Source organism: Osmerus eperlanus, chromosome 14 (assembly GCF_963692335.1).
Source record: "Osmerus eperlanus chromosome 14, fOsmEpe2.1, whole genome shotgun sequence".
NCBI lineage: Eukaryota > Metazoa > Chordata > Actinopteri > Osmeriformes > Osmeridae > Osmerus > Osmerus eperlanus.
In genome coordinates this window covers 7,742,990-7,757,474 of record NC_085031.1, presented here as the reverse complement: position 1 = coordinate 7,757,474, position 14,485 = coordinate 7,742,990, and the positions used below count along the sequence as shown (strand labels likewise).

Sequence of the window (14,485 nt, the reverse complement as noted above, 5' to 3'; positions counted from 1 at the left end):
AGCGTTGGCTAGTTACTATAGTAGCCTAATTAGGCTAGATGCTATATGGAATGGTGCATTTAGCCCGTAAGTATTTATGTAATCGTCTATTACTGTGATGTGTCAGAACATCTCACGTTGAATTAGGCTATTACCAGAAATTGGCCTTGACCAAAACTAAATTGTTGTGAATAACCCTACACCGCCCCTGCCAGCAGCATGCTTGTCTGTGCTCTGAGTCGCTGAAGGGTGGAGTTTGATCGCCGACTCTGAAAGAAGTAGGGAGTAGTGAGGGAGCTGAAAAAAAATCACTATCTGACATTTACCAGCGTTTTAGAACACCATTTCTGCTGGGGAAAGGGATTTAATATCGATATTTCACATTTAAAAGCGTAGAAATCGTCGTGGAAATAGTAAATAAAGGTAAGAACAAAAACAATGTGTTTTATTTGTTTAGAACTTTTGCCAAGCTAGCCTACGTGTGAAGTGTTCTATGTCAAACTTTAAACCAGTCAGTCTAGTTGGGCCAAACTCGAACGGCTCTTTTGACAGCTGTTTGCGTGAATGAGTTAAAAGTTAAAGCCCAGTTAAGAACGTTTACCATGTACTAAACGTTTTGGTCAACTGATTCACTTTCCCGGGGGTTTAAGAATAGCTATCCGGTTCATGAATGTAGATGTGAAACGTAGCTTCAAGGCATGCCATTAGCCTGTATCAAGAAATAGCTTTCCATTGAGGATGAAGAAATGTTTTTCAGTTGTGGCCCATGTTCCACGCATTTGGTAACAAAACAACAATAAAACTAAGGCTTCATGTAGGCTACTCAGCTCAACAGTTATCTTAACATGTCGGCTATAGTCCTATATTCGCCAATGCCGTTGATTGGTCTTTCTTATTCCCATTACATATAGGCCTAGTTTTTTACAGGCCACTTGTGTAGCAAGAAGCTTAAATTATATCCAGTCAGCTCTAATATTAGTCTTTGTATGCTGGGTCACTTTTTGGGCAAAACTACTGCAGTCCGCTCTCAACTTTTCTTTCTTAAATGAATTAGACCTAAGAGACTAGTTTATTTGACTAAGTATCCCAGTTCAAGCTTGGGTGTTTAGTTCTTATCTAAACGGCTTCCTTGAATCAATTGTATCAACGTTTTTTATGTACGTGTTCTACAGTTGTCAAACAAGTTGGAGAAATATGCAGCCTCTGGGTGTGAATTCCAACACCAAAAGAGGTGTGGTGTCACAATTTCTGTAACCTAGAACAGAGTTTAGGCCTATATAATGGGGACCCAACGCGATCATAGTAAATGAAGCCAATGAATTGCATTGATTTATAGGTAAGCACTAGTGGACATTTGTAAATTTGGCACAGATGCAAAAAACATTCTATTCTGAAGTCTTGGCCGACTCAGCAATTTGTTAGTGTTGCTTCAGGGGATGTTCCTACATGTTCCTGCATGAACGTGTGTGAAAGTACACCATGGAGCATTATAAAGCACTATTGTCTTTGGACTGTTACACATTGCTATTTATGTCTCTGTTTTTCATCGATGGACCACTAAACGTATCTTTTGGTGACATTTTTATTTTCTGTACAATATTTTAGGCATCACTCCAACGCTCCCCATGTTAATTGATAAGGACATTTATATATATGTTACAGCTTTTGGTTCAAATAGTTTATGGTCTCACAGCCAGACATTCATTTTAATAGCAAACATCCCAACTGTCCTTGAGTGTCCCAGTCACTCATCACAACAGTGTGACAGTTGGTGTGGATAGAGGGGGAGGGGATGTAGGTGAAAATTGCACTTAACACAGTGAATACTGTCATTTATTCTAAGCACAAGAGCACAAGAAACTTCCCTATGCTAGTAGCCAGTCCCTAGCAGTCTGAAAGTGTAAGAGGATGGCTTTTGCCTGTTCGCTATTTTACTGTCTGTAAGGCTTTTTCAAGGTCGAAATATTATTATTTTCAGTCATGCCTTCATGCCTGCAAATAAAAGCAGATTTTCTTTAACTTCAACGATTAGTTAGTGAGCACAAGCATTCCTCGTGGAGCAACAATGTTTGTGTGTTTATAATAGTTTACATCTTATGCTTGTGTTCATTGTATCCAATTTGCACAAATTAGTTGAGATGTTTTATATAGGTAATCAGTTGTTACGGTTACAGACTACAGAAAAAAGACTGCCATGTCAAATAATATAACAACCCACACTCCTATGTTGAACATTTTTTTAGAAGCTCAATGTCCATGCAAGGTCTGTTTTTCTATTTGATTGCTATGTGAGTGCTTAGTTCCTGAGAAGAGTGATTCAGCTCAATAGTATGCCAACAGTCTTTGAATGCCTGCAATGTTCCAGTCTAGCCAGCAATGAAGATAGTGTAGCCTAACTCTGCTCCCCTCCAAGAACAATCAAGGCCAGATACTCACTGCACTTTGTACAATAGTCATGAATTATGTAGCATGTATGCTTCTGCTCTCTGAGTATGATTTTACAGATGGAGCATCTCCAATCTACCTTTGTAACCTGACTACCCTGTTCTGTTTGGAAAGCAATGCCTTATATGCAATTGTCTTGCAGTAATTGCATTTTATCAACATAAAGAACAGCTGGTATCAAAAGTAAAGGAAATGTGTATTGTTGCTTTGTTTTAAACACATTAAAAACATTGCCAACCAGGCTTAAAGAGCTTGCACAACTAACATATTTAGCAACAAAGCCCCACTGTGTCAAACCTTTCAAGGCTTTGATGTTGAATACCACTCAATATTCCACCATGAAGTGTTAATAGAGACTTGTAATGTTGCTGCTTCTGCAGATGAAGAGCATAGCCAGCCAGGCTCCAGACAGACAAAGGCTTGCTGGTAGAAGCATGTGCCACAGACTCTCCTGGGTAACAAGGTTGTCATTGTGGACCCACTGTGTGTAATTGTGTCAAAGAGGGTGGTGGGGGTAAAGGACTTCTTTGTTGTCGGGAAGCATGGGTGCTGGAGGAAAATTCTGCTGCTGTGTGCACAGATGTGCACAGTGGGAGGCAACTCTCTCTGCCTCTGGTGCCCAAAGGTGCTCTTACACCGCTTGACTCTTACCGCTCCCTTTTCATTAAACCTGCACCTTGACCCTCATATTGGCCAATTGGTGCAGGAACTTCAAGTACCAAGGACCTCCAAAGAATTTGATTACAATGTTATTATTTGCAATGCGAGAAGCATCTCGTTTCGGGTTTTTATTGTTTCGCTACCTTATTAAAACAGGAAGCATAACTTTATACCCATGGGAAAGACATTGCTGATGGCTGTCAAGCAATGCTTTTGGATTTTGTTATTATGGACGGTTAAGTATGGGATTGAAGCAAAGCAATAACTGTCATTTTGGCAAACATTATAGTTGTGTTGAAGACAGTAATTTTTGGTCCTTGATGCATAAAAAGTGTCCAAGCCCGTTTTCGTGTGTGTCAAAGCACCCATTAGACTTGGTTGCGTGTGGCCTAGTGTGTTTGTTGACAGTCATTTGTGCAGGTCAGTAATCTCAATGACCCTGACAATTTAATAGAGCAAAAATGCAAAGAAGATATTAGTCGTGGCCTGTTTTACAAACAAGCAATGCATTTAGAATTGATGGCAGGTCTGGCAGTGTGGCTACAGTGAAGCATTGCATTGTTGAAACTGGTTGCAAAGTGTTTAACCCTTGTGTTATCTTCGGGTCATTGTGACCCACCGTTGTATTGCGACAACTTTACCGCATACAAAAACAAAGTGAAGCATTTTCTTTTAACCGTTGGGCTGTCTCAGACCCCCCACATTGCAAAGGTTAAAATAAAATTATTTTTATTTGTTTTTGTATTGGGTAAAATTGGGTAAACACAACAATGGTTCGTTATGAACCTTTGGGTCATGTGACTCGAAGGCAGCACGAGGGTTAAAAAGTACTTTTTAGTACTATTAACTTTAGCTAACTTTAGTTAAGTGTTTTATTTTGATAGTACAAAAATACTTCCTGTAGTGTTGGGTAGGCTGTCCACTGATTTTGTATTTGCATAATACGGATAGTTTAACTGAAGCCACAAAATGATTTAATCTATGCAAAGCAGCTCAATGCAAACCTCAATTTCCTAAAGCAGCATCTGACTTAGTACGGCCAAACTCTAATAAATGGGCAAGTGTTTTACTATCTAAACAAGATGTAACTCATGACTCGGAACTCGAACAACGAAGCTGAAACAAAGAAAAACAATAAAGTCAAATGATAGACATTATAGTACCTCGATCTAGTTAAAAATACAGATGGGAGGAGATGACAAGATGAGGTCAGGTCTAATGTTGACCCCTAGCCTGCACTGCACCAGGATGTTTCCCCTGGACACCAAAACACACATTCCCTGGAGGAAGCCCAAAGGGCGGGAGATTGGCAGCGTCAACAGGAAAAACATGGATAACTGCTAAAAGACCAGAGAAAAGAGAGGTTTATGTCTGTTCTGAATCTGCATCTGACTGCTCAGATCTTATAGTGTGTCACTCAAACTTAAGGAAAGCTCACCTTTTATTTGATAGTGTTTTCGACAGCACATCAAGTGGTTATTAATCAGCGAAACTAAGACCCTTTGGAAATTGACCTGATCATAAGCAAAGCATTTGGAGTGATGTTGGTACAGTATGGGGCCTGGGCCACTCTCTCTCCCGTTTAGGAGATCTGGATGTGGATGTGTGTTTCATTTCAAGGTGCAGGAGGCGCCCCTCCGTGGCAGTGTTTTCAGCCAGCCATATTTGGTCAAGGCAACGTGGACTGTTAGTCATCCAGCAGAATGGGTTTCTTTTTCTCCACCCCTCCCAATAGCCAGCTCATTTAATCTGTCCAAGAGAATTTCAAATACCCTAAACACCATCTGTGTATTTGGTGTGGCATGTCACACTTAACACTCACATACTATTCAAGAAAGTTAAAATACGTATTTAAAATATAATGTATTTACCATATGAAAATATATCAAGAAACCGAACATGTGTTTTTGGTGCATGAGCAGGTTACATGTGTGAACACTAAAATATATTTTGCATAGCTCACGGACTGTCATTGCTTATATTAGGAGTCCTGCCTCGGGTCTCATGAGTTCTGTCGTGCGTAAATAGTCTGTTTCGGTCACAGATTACTCATGTTTGTGCTTTCTGTAGTGTGAGGTCAGCCTATTTGACATGCTGAGGTGGAATGGAGAGCAGGTGTGAAGGTAACAGGCAGTTTGAGCTCCCTCAATGACGAGCGAATGGCCTCCATTCCTCTGTAGCCCTATCCTGTCTTTCCCTTACAAGGTATTGCCTTGAGAACCATGTGTATTTAACAAGAATGAAAGCTATGATTTTGGAATGACTTTGTACTCAAACCATTTATCACTATGTGGCATGTGGTTCACAAACATTGCTCTAGACAGAAAATGTAATACTATGGATGAGCTGCCCAGTGCTCCAAACATTCTTCATATTATGTTTTTTTTAAATTATGCTTTGCTGACTAGAATATTTAATTAAGTTTGCATGTACAGTGTAGCTGCAACCCTCCCAACCACCATTCACTTTGTCAAGAAAAAATATCAGTGTCAGTGACTAGAAGTGAATAGAACCGTTAAAATACAAGAATCCAATGTAATTGGACTTTGACTTTCAGCATTAGCTGCTGGATACAGTTGCACTGACAAACGTGTCAGTCTCTGTGAACTCGAAGGAGAACATGCATCAGTATCAACTTCCTGTTTCACTCTGGGAATGGAAGTGCAAGAATGTGGATGTGCTGTTGGTTTCAGTATAGTGTGAGGTTCAATGGTCCCTTAAGCAGCTCTATTTTCTCATTTGTCGGATCGCTTGAATACCAGACTGCCAATTAAGGATCCTAAGCGTATTTGGGCAACGTCACTTTGAAATGATAGAATGGAGCAAATGAGAGTGTCATACATTCAGCACAAACTGCAGTCTTCAGTGCTGTGGCACCAAGGCAGTAACAGGACTAAGCCAAGTCCAACACCTATGTGTTTACAAGGTTCTCTCTGCACACGCAAGTGGGAACTAACCTCTCCTACTTTGTGTTAGCTTGTGTTCTTCCTCACTTCACCGTCTTAATCAAGCAACTTCAGTTTTACTCAGACTGAGGCATTATTCAGACTTTGCTTCCTCTAATCCCCAAATGATTCTAGTACTCACAGGACTGGCGAAATGTATCTGGGTTTGTTGGGTGTCCACAGTGGTAAACAGATTTGGAGGAATGTTGAGCATCAACAATAACACTAACTGGATAGAATGCTTATCAAAATGAGCTGTTATGTGGACGATGGGTGAAGAATGCATGACTTCCCTGTGACCCTCCCTCACTGAAAGCCACACAGAAGTCAAAATTGACAACGCTTTGTTTTTCTCAAAAGCATGGTCATGGTAATCTTCTCTCTTTTCTAACATCCTATCAGTTTGTTGCATGAGACTGTGTTAGGGTTATTATAACTTTGGAAACCGTACATTTATAAAACCCTGTAGCATTTGATAACATGCAGGACAGAAAGGTTTGGCAGTCTTTTGCACAGACACCACAAGCAAGTCTGTTTTAGCAAGCCTATATTTTACATTTTCCTCCTAAGTTTGCATGGGCTACTATTTTCAACTCCCTCTTTGTCCCTGTTCCCTTTTTCCAGATGGACCTGATAATGTTTAGAAGATTGCCCTGATAAGTTCTCTGAATATGTGAACCAGAGTTCTGAAGCTGTTCTCTTGTCCCATTCCCATGGTCCTTTTAGGAACAAATTAGTTGTGTTCCCCTCCCTCTCTCCAATGACAAGGGCCACCCTTCCCTCTGCTCCTCTCCCTCCCTCCCTCCCTCTCATCTGCTTCTCCAGACCCTGGACTCCATAGAGAATTGTTGCAGAACTCCAAAGGAATGTGAGATGGAATTCAGCCATTGGGGCTGGCGGGCCCGAGTAGTCTGGCTGTCTCTAGCCCAGCTCATGTTGCTGTTCTAAATCCACCAGCACTTTATTTATGGATGGAGGACTGCCCGTGTTGTGGGGGGGAGATTTTTTCATATGTACCCCCCCCTAGTTATTTTATGCTAGTCACTATGATAGCAGGCTATCAAGTTTGGTGCTACAATCCATGTGTTTTCATCAATTTCTTTCTGTTCTCCAACAACTTTGAACTAGAAGAGTTTAGAATAGACAGCCAAAGGAAAAATCATTTATTTTTGTTCCTAAAAGTCATGCACATTTTTGCCATAAAAACATTACCACAAGGTCCCCAAGTAATTGTCCTCCCCAAATAAACAAAAATGTATGACGGTTACCCAAGCTGAAGTAACCTTTGTGTATGGTTTCAAAATAAAATATCATACAAAATGAACGGGACTTTTTGGTCAGCAACCGGAAGATAAAGCAAACTGGCATGTTTTTAGACTACAAAAACAGACTTATCATTGTTCATTTGTATGGGGTTTCATACATCAATGTGGTACAGTAGGTTAAGGACAACTCAAACCATAGGACTAGGACCAAGCAGCTTCTACTTTTTCCCCCTTTGCTCTGACCAGCCACTTGGTTCTCTCCACTCCAAGACCAGTTTGCTTCTCTTGGCGCTCCACCACTCAATGCACTCCATTTATACTAGAAAGAGTCAACTCCTCTGATGTTAATATGTACAGAGAGATTAAAGGCGTGAAATGTAGGCCCGCACGGATTACACTCAAACAGATGTTCTCTGTTACGGCTTCTGCTTCCACTCCCCCATTGGATGATCCTTAGGAGCACCACAGAGCCTGCCAGGAGAAAACAAGGAGACCAGTAGTGGTGAACTTCACGTCGGTGTGGTGAAACTCACCGTTTGCCTGCATTCCCCCTGGGCCCCTGGGTGTGTTTGTCCATTCTGAGAAAAAAATAGCCCATTCTGGGCTATTTTTAATAGGGATGTGACTACGCCGGCCTACCTGAGGAAGCACTTACAAGGTTTTTCCATTTACTTGTATTGGAACACCAGATCACGAGAAGGATATGGAAATGCGCACACCTTTCTTTCCTGCATATTTTAAAGTACAGCTGTTACAACGCGAGGAAAACCGTATGAAAACATACCACAGATGCCAGTCTTGTGTTTTGTAAATATGTGGAGATTTGCCACCATATTTATGAGCGCTCTTGGAATTCAGACGTTGCTGATAGTACAGATGTAATATACCCCTCTGCCCTCTGGCATACACAGATATGTCATATTAATACTCATGTTGTTGTTTTGGGCTGGTAACTTCAAGTCACAGTCAAAAGATAGGGATGAGGGCCGTTCTTGATGGCATAAACGGAGATGGCCGTGTGGTTGAGATAGTGAGAGCCTTTAGGTCATATTGTTGTCAATCATGCCTGAAGCACAGGAAGTGATTTGACACAATGCAATGAGTGAATGGGTGTGAGGTCTTTTTCTGGATCTCATTAAGTTGTCTCTTGTTAGCACCTATGGAAATAATCTCCACGCCAAGGAGGAAGGAGGAAATACTGCAAGCTATCGGAATGCAATGTTGGCAGAGATTGCCTTGGGGTGCCTCTACACTTAGGGGTGGCATATATTTTTTTGGCTCATATTCACTTTTGTCAGAAAACCAATCCTTATTTTACAAAGCGGGGGTGGGTTTGGTGTTTGTTTGGACACACAGGCACACACACACACTGGGGACTTCAGTGTTGAGAATATGACTGTTTGTGGGACTAGGAAGGCCAGTGTCATAGCTGACATAACTGTGTGTGTGTGTGCGTGTGCGTGTGCGTGTGTGTGCGCCCACACGGGTGTGGCAGGCGGCTGTCAGGACACATAGAGAAAACATATTGTCCTAATGGTCACTTCCCATAAGGTGCTTAGGTTTCAAAACGTGGCCGGTGACTCATTTTCCATGGTGGAGTCATGTAAAGTCTAAAATCAGATTCTCCCATCACAACCTCCCAGTTAATCAAAATGATTATGTACATTGACATTTGTCTAGCATGTTTTGAGTGGCTTACTGTAATTTTATATATTCATCCCAAAGACCACCCCCTTGTCCCTAACCTACTTAAATAAATGATGAACTACATTTAGCAGGTTCATCTCAAACCTGTCATGTTCTTTCCAAGTAGACCAAATGTAGGAACTAATGTGTACTCCCCAGTGTCCTAATTACAGTAGGCTGTACCAGCTGTTGGATGTCTGTTGTGGAGAAAGGCTCCCTGACCTGTGCAGTCACCCAGACTAAAAAACTATGGGGGTGCATTGGAACATAGTGTGACCTCTTACAATGTGTGACATATAGAGTACTCTGTTATTGTAGTCGACTATTGAGAACAGACCTTCCCTTGGTAGACTAGGAGCAATAAACTGTACCATTTCAAGGTTTTTGAAGATTAGTATTTAATACTGTACTCAATACTGAAATTAGCAGGTACTGTATGTTTAACAAGGCCCCGAAGGCTGAAGGTTCACAGCTAAAGATTCTCGGATAAACTTGTCTCGTGGCTGGCTAATTGGATGAGCAAATTCACTTGAATTGGCTGATTGAAAGTCTGGGCCCCATGAACATCAATTCATGGGGCCCAGTAAGATAGACCAGTAAGACTGGTGAAAGTTCTTTCTGAACAAAGTAATGATTTCTGAGTGGAGAGGATTTTTGGGTGGGACAGTAGCTAGAATTGGAGACTGTTATTGATGTTTATATTTGGGTGTATAGTAAGAGGCAGTGAGAGATGACCAGTGAAAAGATGTGATGTTGCAAAATTTCACCTCCAAAGTGATGCAGCTGAGTGGTCTGGGTTTTTTCAATTCCCTGCTATAAATAAAAAAGAATAGTTTGTTACAGTGATTCACTACAATCTAAGTGGATCTCGCTTGTTTCTGGTTGGCAGGTCATGAATATCCCTTCCTTCCTTGTAACATGTAACCTTGAGCTGAGACACCAACTGGTCTTTACAGGGGGGCTGTTTTCTGCCTGCCTGGTTACATTTGTGACAACGATGCATAATCACCAGGTTTATTGGAACATCAGTTATTGTTCAGTATTTCACTGGGAATCATTCCATTGGGAATGATGGCATGGTCTTTGACAGGAAAAAATCGTTGTCTGGTATTTCCTCACACCTTGTTGCCACTGTTGTTGGTTGTATCACTGCTTCTTACCTAATTAACAGTTATATGACACTGCTAACTTCCAGTTGGCTCCTTTATCCCACTCAGGCACATGCCGGGATTGGGTTGCCGCGGTGACTCTGTGTGAGAGTATGTCCCCATGTCACCAAGCTATATTTTGATATCAATATATGACCCCTCCAAAATAAAATGGCTGCTATCTGTAAACTTGTGTGCGGCTCACTGTTGGCCTTCAACATTCTACATCATAGGTAGGCAAACATTAAATAAATTCACATTTTGAGATTCCCAAGTTAAAACTTGGGTTCTTGTTTGTTGAGTTCTACTTAGTTGCTGTATTATGTTCTGGTGTGGTGTGTTGTGTTTTAGACTTGAAGGTGAATTGCATCAGTTATTTTGGTCTATTTAGCTGCATTCTCTTGTAAACTAATAAACATTGTATTTTTAGTTTGCGCATTTTTCAAGCTTTTAAAAAGCCTAACTGAAAAAGCTGAACAACAGATTTCAGCACAGCAAACACAATGTTTTAAGTTTGTATTTTCTTGCATAAGAGCAAGTTTTAATAGAAGAATTGTACTCTATTGCATTTAGTGCATTATGAACCGCATTATGAAGCTAAATCTAGCTTCTATTGAACAAGTTGCAGTTACATTGAAGGGCAAAAGACAGTTTGATATTGCATTGAATTAGTGCTTCTGCTCTCTCTCTGTCTCTCTCTTTCTTTTTAAACAGAGACTCAATTTGTTGGGGTCATGCTTAAAACCTCCCAGATGTCTTATTGGTACTTCAGACAAACTGATACGCGGTTGTTGTATTGTTTTAATGTGCATTCAACTGAACCCTGTAAAGGAAGTACAGAAGTAATTGTTGCTCTGGTTAAGGACTTCCTATTCTCAGAAAGGGTGTGGTGGCATGTTTTATGAACTCGGACATAGACAAGCTCCAGATAGCTGCTGCACACATCAGCTGCCTTTTATGAAAAAGAACAGGAATTAAAATTTCAAAAACCTCGGTATGCCAAACGGTACCTCAAAAGTTTTTGTTGCGCTGGAAAAATCAATGATCTGGTTTACTTTGAACTGAATCGAAGTCATCTTAGAGTAGTCTTCAGAGACATCTCTAAGGTTCTATCAAATTTAAATGTCTGGGATTGTATTATTTAACTTCACCATGTGCCTTTCCCTCATTACTTACAATAGCAGTCCTCAAAAGTTAATCTTTCATTTAAAATAGCTTCTATCCACTTTGTAATATCTGGTGCTCAACCACAGTTCTGAATACATATTTGCTTGCTTTCTTACAGTACTTTCACATCTTTCTAAGAAGCTAAACAAACCCTCCCTTCCTTCACTACTAACTAATTGCACAGGATACTAAGATCCTGCTGGAGGAAAGTCGTGTGTTCTTTAAGCCTGCAGACGGCAAACAAATTCCCTTTTATGGCATTGGAGGGCTTTTGAAACAGGAAATGACATCACAACATGCTGAAGTAGTGAGGGGGAGCTAGTTACAACTCTGTAGCATTCCAGACAGAGTGAGTTGCAGCTTGCCTGGTAATGAAGCTCCTGACACATGAATCGCCTAGACTCACTCAAACAGAAATAGCTGAGGACATAAGCAGGATGTAGCTCGATTGAGATGTTATTTCATCTATGATGGGTTGAATGATACCGACAACTAAAATAATTAATGGCAATCAGCAGTTTATGGTATCAGGAGGTTGCGTTGAGAGACGACCAAAAAAAGATTTGTTGAAGACTGAAAGGTCCCTAGCAAGAAGTTGATGTTGTGTTTGGCAGAGTCAAGGAGAATGGGAGTGGACGATGCTGAGAGGTCCAGAAATTGAGCAAGAGAGAGAGAACGGAATAGTCCTAACAGAAGAGTCAGAGGGCGTACCATGTGCGTGTGTCACTCCCTGGGAGTGGCTATGTCTTGACTGGGACAGCTGACCTACGCACACACACATAGCCACTCCCTCCAGGAAGTGAGTGGTCTACAAGCTTGAGGTTACACTGCTAGTTAGAGGATCTGAGACCTGTTGATTCCTTTACCAGCCTTCTAAGGCCTCAAGACAGAGATTACACTAATAGGTGCACCGTCAACAGGGATTTTGTTGTCTTAACATGGCACTTGACAGCTTTATTTGCAGAACATTTTACATCATTACAAAGTGTATAGTTCTAACCAGTTAGGCTTTTCATTTAGCCTCGTCCTTCATACAGTTGGCCTTAAAATGTGGACAGTCCTAAATAAGATGAACACTCTGAAGTATACAGTATTGGTATGCCTACTGGCTTAATGAGTTAGGCCTATTACTGAATGTCAACATCAGATGCACAGAGCTCAAATCTGACCTGGAGAGGCAAGCAGTCATTTAGTGTGATGCCTTCAGAAAGATACTGACAGTGATCAAAGTAAACTTTTGGCAGAGTTGTATGCTCACTGACTGTGTAAATAGAGCACTACAAGAAGACTAAGGTTGTGTCATGATTCATGAACATAGTTGCAGGGGTTGTATTAATTTCAAAATGTGTTTTTTTACATGTGCAATCTTGATTATATTTGTGTTCATTGAGAACATCCTTCATGAAGCATGTATTGTACAGTACACTGTATTGTACAGTATTTAATTGTCCTGAGTATATGAAAGTCACTCACGCTTAACAGCCTTCTTTGTTAACCTGCAGCCGAGGAGAGGAAATCCCGAGTGCCACATCTGACTGGGAGGACATCTCCCACTGAGACGAGTTTCTATCAGGTAGGACAGTGCTGCTTCTCCTCTACCCCCTTTCTTTTCTTCCCTTTGCTTGTGGGTCTCCCAGCAGCACATGCATTCCTAAAAAAACTGTGAACACTTTGGATCTTAAGAAAACTGGACTCATTTCATCAATCTGTTTTTACTTGTAGACCAGTTTGGAGTGACCTAGAGAGGCTTTTGTAGCTTGGACAGCAGGGACTCCTTTTTAGCACAGCAGGCTAAGATTAAGAGCTGGATATTCTATCACTTTTTAATGCTGATGGGCTTCTTAAGTTTAAACTTACAGCCTGTCAATGTAGTCAAGTGAGAACGTGTTTACGCATAAGAGCACTAGCGTGTCATTAGCGCTAAATGTTTGAGGCATAATTGGCACTGTCAAGGGTCCATTCAGCAAGTTAGAGGTGGAGAAAACCAAACAGCTGTGAGGAGAAACCCGGACACCCCTCTCCAAGTCTTGATGACTTTTCCTCTTCTTTAGGCCATTTCTATCCATTCACAAACAGTAGTGACTTTCACAAGCAGAAGCAACAATGTCTGGTTCCATTGTCTGAGCTATAATTTCACAAATCATTCATATTAAACACTAGCTACATAGTCAGTTAAGGTAATGTCAGAATAGTGTCCATTAGAATTTGAACTGCTGACCTTCTTCTATTCACAGATCTAGTGACCTTTGGATAACCAATACACTCATAGACTTTCTACCCACAAAGAAAACATGATTCTTCAATGATGAAATACAGAAGTCTAATTACTCATGCTTTGACTAAAACCTCTTACACCCAAATCAAGGGATCATTTAAATATCCAGGACTAGGTAGCAATATATAAGTATTATAGTATTATAGTTACATAGGAACTGTTCTGTAGTTACTATATAGTTCATTTATGATTTAGACGTAAGTGACACTTGGTCGGGGGGAGTTTGGGCTTTCCAGGGGTAAGTGGATGTTGACACTGTAAAGGAGAGTGTCGCCCCTTTATAATCAAAATATTAGTATTGGTGTGCCGCTAAGGCATGCAATTGGTGGATTAGTTTTGTTCTCAAAAGCATTGTTTTGTAGCCAAAGCACTTTGTTTCTTTTGTGAGCACTCTGTCCTCAATTTTTGGCAGCGACCAGCAAGCTTCTGTCAGTCGTCTAGTGATCGCCTGATGTCTTTTTTTGGACAATTTCCTCAGTCATCACATGTCCACAAGTTGTGTTGAGCACAGACAGAAATAAGCACACTATTTACTTTCACAGAAAGCAAAAATACCATTTGAAAGTCAAAGTGAATGCTGTGTCTGAATTTTAATACTTTGGATGATATCAAAAACGTCCTCCCTAGTCATCTTTCAGTTCTTGGACAGCTTTTATGTTTGTTTTTTCATTTAATTTAACTGGAAGTCTTCATGAGAAGCGCAAATACATTCATTCTTTGAGGTTAAGGTCACTGACCAATGCATGTGATCTTCTTCCAGGCCCATATAGGACCACAGTGGTCAATGAAGGCCTCCAAATCCAGCCACCAGTTCAACAGAAGTTGCACCAAATATTGTGGAAAATTGACCCGTTTCCTTATGAATTTGATATCCCAGTAAACTGTGCAATGTAAACGTTTTACTTAATCCTCTTT

General features: G+C 40.8%; 1 protein-coding gene across 4 annotated transcripts in view; it reads left to right on the top strand.

Moving 5' to 3' along the window:
- Positions 1–232: 232 nt before the first annotated feature.
- The window catches only part of tln1 (talin 1), a 56,637-nt gene continuing 42,384 nt past the window's right edge, over positions 233–14,485 (top strand). For all 4 annotated transcript variants that reach the window (XM_062478711.1, XM_062478710.1, XM_062478709.1 and 1 more), the window contains exons 1-2: positions 233–402; positions 12,798–12,868. The gene's annotated coding sequence lies outside the window, so the exon portion shown is untranslated. The remainder of the gene's footprint in view (positions 403–12,797; positions 12,869–14,485) is intronic.